We start from the raw sequence: 6,430 nt of genomic DNA, 5'->3' as shown, positions 1-6,430 counted from the left end.
TCCATTACCCTGCCTCCCATGTTTTTGCAATGTGGAAGGAAACCGGAGTACCTGGAGAAAACCTACGCAGGTACGGGGAGAACGTGCAAACTTCACACAGGAAGGCCGAACCCACGACCTCTGCACTGTGAGGCCGACGTGCTAACCACTTGCTCACCGGGCCGCCAGGTTCTCGATTAGTGCAGCCAAATTAGTTCCTCGCCATAGCCATCATCTATCCAGTTCGTTCGTGTGTGAAGGAACTTTGCCATTTTGGTTCAGTATTCATTTGGGTTGCACTAAGGCAATGGGAATTCGGGTGTGTTTACGATAATCTCGTCCTATTGTGTCATGTGCAACCTTTTGGCCGTATGAGATGACCACACGTGCTGAAAAGAATGAGCGAGTCACCCCACCGATGGAGACAGTACTTGCATAAAACTAGTCTGGCTCCCGCTCGTCGCGCTCTCACATGGGGGGAGCACGTGAGAGGCACGGTGTGTCTCGTTCCCGCCGCTTAGTTTCGCAGTGTGCCAGACAGCCACGCAAACATTCCGGGCTGGCGTCTCCTCCCGAACACAGCCGCTCACGCTTCCCCCTCAAATCATCCTTATTGCCTACTCTGTCTCGCCTGACCTGTGGGCCCCTCTGCTCCGGGGCCTCACGAAGGATGGCCGGAAGGTCACGGCGTTGCGCGGCTACGCGGCTAAAACCAGGGTGGGGGTCAAAGGGCAGAAAGTGCTGACTGCGCAGGAAAAAGGGTCACCCGCGTGACGTCATACTGGCAGCGTTGCGTCTCCGCCAGACTCCAGTTTTACCTCGAGGACGTTCCCCGATGCCGCCTGCAGGGAAAACCGGCCTGCTCGGAAGAAACGCAAGCACAAGCAAGTGGAGTCCATAGTATGTCAACTATATAGAAGTTCGATAGCCTCCCTTTAGATGGATTTAGAGCATTTACAAGCCATTGCTGAGTAAATAACTTATTACTACTAAGATGGTCTTCGGTTTACCGCGGTACCCACACAATGAATCTCACGGTTCCAAATGGTGCCTGGACAACAATGAGTATCATTCGTAACCTATAAATGTGATAATTCTCGTAAACATTTGCATGAAAATTACTTGCTGGTAGCTAATAGAGAACAGCAAGTACGGTGGTCAGAGCAGCGTAATCAAATATATTTGCCCGCTCATGGTTCAAACACCTTTTGTGAATTTTGCCATTCAGCTCCTTGTTAGAGAGCGGCAAGTTGTGTCAAAACGTCCTGAAAAACGGACGAGTTGGACACATGCATGTAAAAGGTTCGATAGCCTCCCTTTAGATGGATTTAGAGCATTTACAAACCATTGCTGACTAAATAACTTATTACTACCAAGATGGTCTTCGGTTTACCGCGGTCGCCACACAATGAATCTCAAGGTTCCGTAAATGTGATAATTCTAGTCAACATTTGCATGAAAATTACTTGCAGGTAGTTAATAGAGAACAGCAAGTACGGCGGTCAGAGCAGCATAATCAATACAGAGCCAATCGAATAGGAATCAGCAAATATATTTGTCCGCTAATGGTTCAAACACCTTTTGCGAATTTTGCCATTCAGCTCCTTGTTAGAGAGCGGCAAGTTGTGTCAAACGTCCTGAAAAACTGACGATTTGGACACATGCATGTAAAAATTTAACGAAGGCCAAATTCAGTTCCCTTTGATAGGGTTATACTGTCAAACAATTTAGCTTAATAGCTTCCCCCCAAAAGAACCAGTATCCCAGATGTTTGATGAGAACTATGTTCAACAAATCAACTGAGGGTGCATTCTAATGGCCAACATTTTTTTCACAGCCTCGTTTTGTTCAGCGGAGATGTCAACGCTGTCGGACAGCAATCTCTTTTTTTCGGCAATGGACGCTCCAGCTTTCTGTTTACTTTTAAACTTAGCTTGGAGCAGACATTTTGAGCATGACGTCTCTGATCCAACGGTGAAAGGACTTACGTTGCCTGGAAAACGCAACATAAGACAAACAGAATGACGTCTGTTTAACCAAACTTTCTTCGGAAAGTCCACTAGCTTAATCCGAGCAGACAATGCTGTTCGACGGAACAACTAGCATGGATGTTGCCGTAATTGTAAACCTTTGAAGCAGCCTATATTTGAATGACATGAACACTTGAGTGAAGGCACCATTGTACCTGAATATTGTAGGTTACTTTTCTGTCAACACAGGAGTTGCGGGTCATCTCTGGGAGTGTCATGCTATACTTCTGCAGTGGACTTTGGCAGCTAGCCACTAACATGAGCCAACGGTTTACTGCTCCTCCTCCAAAAGGAGCTCTACTTGACATCAAGAGTGAATTAATCCACTGTTCTCCGAGAGGGGTGAAAAAAGGAAGCAGCTGCGTGGCTTCCTGTCACCTATACAGACAGTCGACTATTCTCCCTGCAAGAGAAAGATCCCCGTTGATTGTTTTTGGTCTGTACACACATTCTGGGCGTGCTTCCCAGTCGGCAGGAGGCCCTTGGCACAGTCAGACATTCAGGAGCGCCCCTTCCCAACGGCCGCTTACACACCAACCCCGAAGCGGCTCTCTGCCGGGCCACGGCAACTGGCCGGCAAAACTGAGCGAGGCACTCCCAGGAAAACACGATGAACTAGACGGATTATCTTTGTCGAGGGAAGAGATCGAGACAGATTATCACATAAGCGTCCTCACCACCAGCATTCTGACTCCCTCCAGGGAACCTTACGACGGTCTCTTGATTTGTGCGGATGATTGTCGGTGCAATATGGCAGTGAGGATGCTCTCCTGCAACGGAGGTTGGGATACATGACAAGCCATCCAATGCAATCGGACTGGTAATCTAATATCTGATTGTCCGACATAAATTGCCGGAACGCGACGATGAATATTTGATGAGAATGTGGGAATTCAAGCATGAGCATGCTTTTCCATCTCAACAGCTTATAGTGGTTCTTGAACATTTTTGCATTTTTTTTCCTCACCCACCCCTCCTTCATTTCCCACCATTGCCCTGGCAAAACACACTCGCATTGTAGAAACCGTTATTGGCGTGTGTTTCCGTTCTTGCAATCAAAGGTCCAGTTATCGGATGTCTCAGAAAGATTATCCTGAGTGATAGCATTAGTATCCTGTGCTATGGTTGGGCTAAATGACGATTGAATTTTATCTAATACCGTGTTTTCCGCTTCTGGACAATTTACTCAACTCATTTTTATTTGGACGTTTTCCTAAATAGTATGTACAACTTACAGGGAATCATTACCGTATTTTCTGCACTATAAGGTGCTTTGGAGTATAAGGCGCACTGCAATGAATGGCGTATTTTGAAACTGTTTTCATATATAGGGCGCACCGCATTATAAGGTGCATCGAATAGAAGCTACAATAGCGGTGGCGTTATGCATCTTCTAGATGGAGCTGCGCTAAAGGGAATACAATACAATACAGCTATATTAATATGGAACCGCTGAAAATGTAACAAAGCGCTTTCCAGAACATTTAAAATTCTACGATTGATCCATATATAAGGCGCATCAAATTGTAAGGCGCACTTTCGGCTTTTGAGCAATTTTTATGCCCGTTCTCGCAAGACTTTAAAAAAAGAAACAAACAAAAAAAAAAGAAGCTCGTGAGTTGAATTCTTGCAAAGAAACAGACAACCTGAACCGAATCATTTCCACTTTGTGTTCTCTCTGACAAGAACGGACCCCAGTGAAAGGCAATCATAGCATCAGTCTTGCTGAACCGGTGCAAGGAATGTGCTTCCGAGCAACGTAGATTTTTCCAAGCTTGCCTTGCGTCACCTTTAAATACCCCAGGAGTTCCGTCGGTGAAATTACCAACTTCTCTCGGGCTTGATTATGATATTTTTGGGCCGGATTTGTCAGGGGACAGTTCTTTTCACTGCACCGGATTACATTCTGGACATTTTCTTATTGGAAAGACATAATTTGGAAGTCCAAAGCTGCTTTTCCTTTGGAATGTCTTTGAGTTGATATGTCGTAAACGTGTTTTATGGCAGCTGTGAGTGCTATGCAGTCGTTTTTGGAGGTCGCGTGGTTTTCAAAGGAAGTGCAAGGCAACAAGAGGGTACGGGGAGGGGGGAATAAAGTCACAGTCTTGGATGGAAACATGCGTTTGACCGTGCAATAAACTTAAGAAATGCAACTCTCTGAGACATAAAGTCGGTAATGGGGCAAGGCGTTGACACCAAGTGGAGAGAGAAATAATGTCGCGATAAATCTTGTCCCACGTTCTCCTTGCGGAATTTTAAGATGACTGGAAAGTCACTAAACTTAAAGTTACTGCGTCTTTTAGGGTCGCGGCACACCAAGCAATGTGACTTAAGTGAAAACTCGCAAACCCTATTCAGTCGACGGCTCTCCTACTTGCACGTGTGTCAAACACGCCGCGACGGAAAGACTGCAAGCTTGCTGTTGTAAACAAATTTGAGGTGCTACTTGCATCCTTTTATGTTATGACTGAACGACAAACACGGCGCAAGTGTCAAGAAGGAAAGCAGGTCGCCCTGGTCACTTTTAGCCACATTTTAATACAAAGAAAAAATGGGTAAAAATAATATTTTGTCCTAGAGCGAGTGATTGCCTCCCCCAAGAAAATTTATGGTTTTATTATTTTTGTCGAAGATATTATGCGGTGATGCTGGGGAAAACATTTTGTGGAAAAAAAAAATTTATCAGAAAAAAATAAAACTAAAAAGGGGAGAAAACTGTTTTGATTAATGCACTAAAATCCTAAAACTGATTTTTGTGAGGGGGGGAAAAAAAATCTGCGATTTGATAAAACTGCATTTATTCGGCTCTTATTTGGGAAAATTCCCCAGAATCAATTTTGGCAACATCCGAATGCTGGAGTTCCCCCCAAATTACCTCTTTAATCAAAAATGACTGGACTTCCTGTTCAAATTCACTCAAGGGCACTCAATTTTGTATCAATTGGTGAATTGTTTTTTGTTTTTTTCAGGTTTTTGGCTGTTTGAAACCCCCCAAAAGTATTCAAATAAATATCAAATGTTTCCAAGAGACCCAAAAAAAACATTTACAAGTAATCTCTCAGAGATACAATTTGCTTGTTCTTTCATCATGTTTTTTTTTTTTTTTTAATAATTATAAAATGGCCCCCGGAGGAAGGAAATGGCGATACGAAGATGCCAAAAATAACGAAATAAAACAAAGCATCGATGTGTTGTCACGGCTGCCGATGCTGCTGCCGGCTGGCGCAAAATGGCCTCATGGATTCTTAAGAGCGGTGAAGATTTATGGCGTCTCGGCCATATGGTTGCCGCAGCAACTGTGATGCTGGCGCAGACAATGTGATGCATGAAAAACTCTTAATAGCAGTTCTTTTCACTGCACCGGATTACATTCTGGACATTTTCTTATTGGAAAGACATAATTTGGAAGTCCAAAGCTGCTTTTCCTTTGGAATGTCTTTGAGTTGATATGTCGTAAACGTGTTTTATGGCAGCTGTGAGTGCTATGCAGTCGTTTTTGGAGGTCGCGTGGTTTTCAAAGGAAGTGCAAGGCAACAAGAGGGTACGGGGAGGGGGGAATAAAGTCACAGTCTTGGATGGAAACATGCGTTTGACCGTGCAATAAACTTAAGAAATGCAACTCTCTGAGACATAAAGTCGGTAATGGGGCAAGGCGTTGACACCAAGTGGAGAGAGAAATAATGTCGCGATAAATCTTGTCCCACGTTCTCCTTGCGGAATTTTAAGATGACTGGAAAGTCACTAAACTTAAAGTTACTGCGTCTTTTAGGGTCGCGGCACACCAAGCAATGTGACTTAAGTGAAAACTCGCAAACCCTATTCAGTCGACGGCTCTCCTACTTGCACGTGTGTCAAACACGCCGCGACGGAAAGACTGCAAGCTTGCTGTTGTAAACAAATTTGAGGTGCTACTTGCATCCTTTTATGTTATGACTGAACGACAAACACGGCGCAAGTGTCAAGAAGGAAAGCAGGTCGCCCTGGTCACTTTTAGCCACATTTTAATACAAAGAAAAAATGGGTAAAAAATAATATTTTGTCCTAGAGTGAGTGATTGCCTCCCCCAAGAAAATTTATGGTTTTATTATTTTTGTCGAAGATATTATGCGGTGATGCTGGGGAAAACATTTTGTGGAAAAAAAAATTTTATCAGAAAAAATAAAACTAAAAAGGGGAGAAAACTGTTTTGATTAATGCACTAAAATCCTAAAACTGATTTTTGTGAGGGGGGGAAAAAAAATCTGCGATTTGATCAAACTGCATTTATTCGGCTCTTATTTGGGAAAATTCCCCAGAATCAATTTTGGCAACATCCGAATGCTGGAGTTCCCCCCAAATTACCTCTTTAATCAAAAATGACTGGACTTCCTGTTCAAATTCACTCAAGGGCACTCAATTTTGTATCAATTGGTGAATTGTTT

The sequence above is a fragment of the Hippocampus comes genome, unplaced genomic scaffold (genome assembly GCF_001891065.2).
Source record: "Hippocampus comes isolate QL1 unplaced genomic scaffold, H_comes_QL1_v1.1 scaffold60, whole genome shotgun sequence".
In the NCBI taxonomy this organism is placed as follows: Eukaryota; Metazoa; Chordata; class Actinopteri; order Syngnathiformes; family Syngnathidae; genus Hippocampus; species Hippocampus comes.
Note: the sequence above shows the minus strand (reverse complement) of the source record.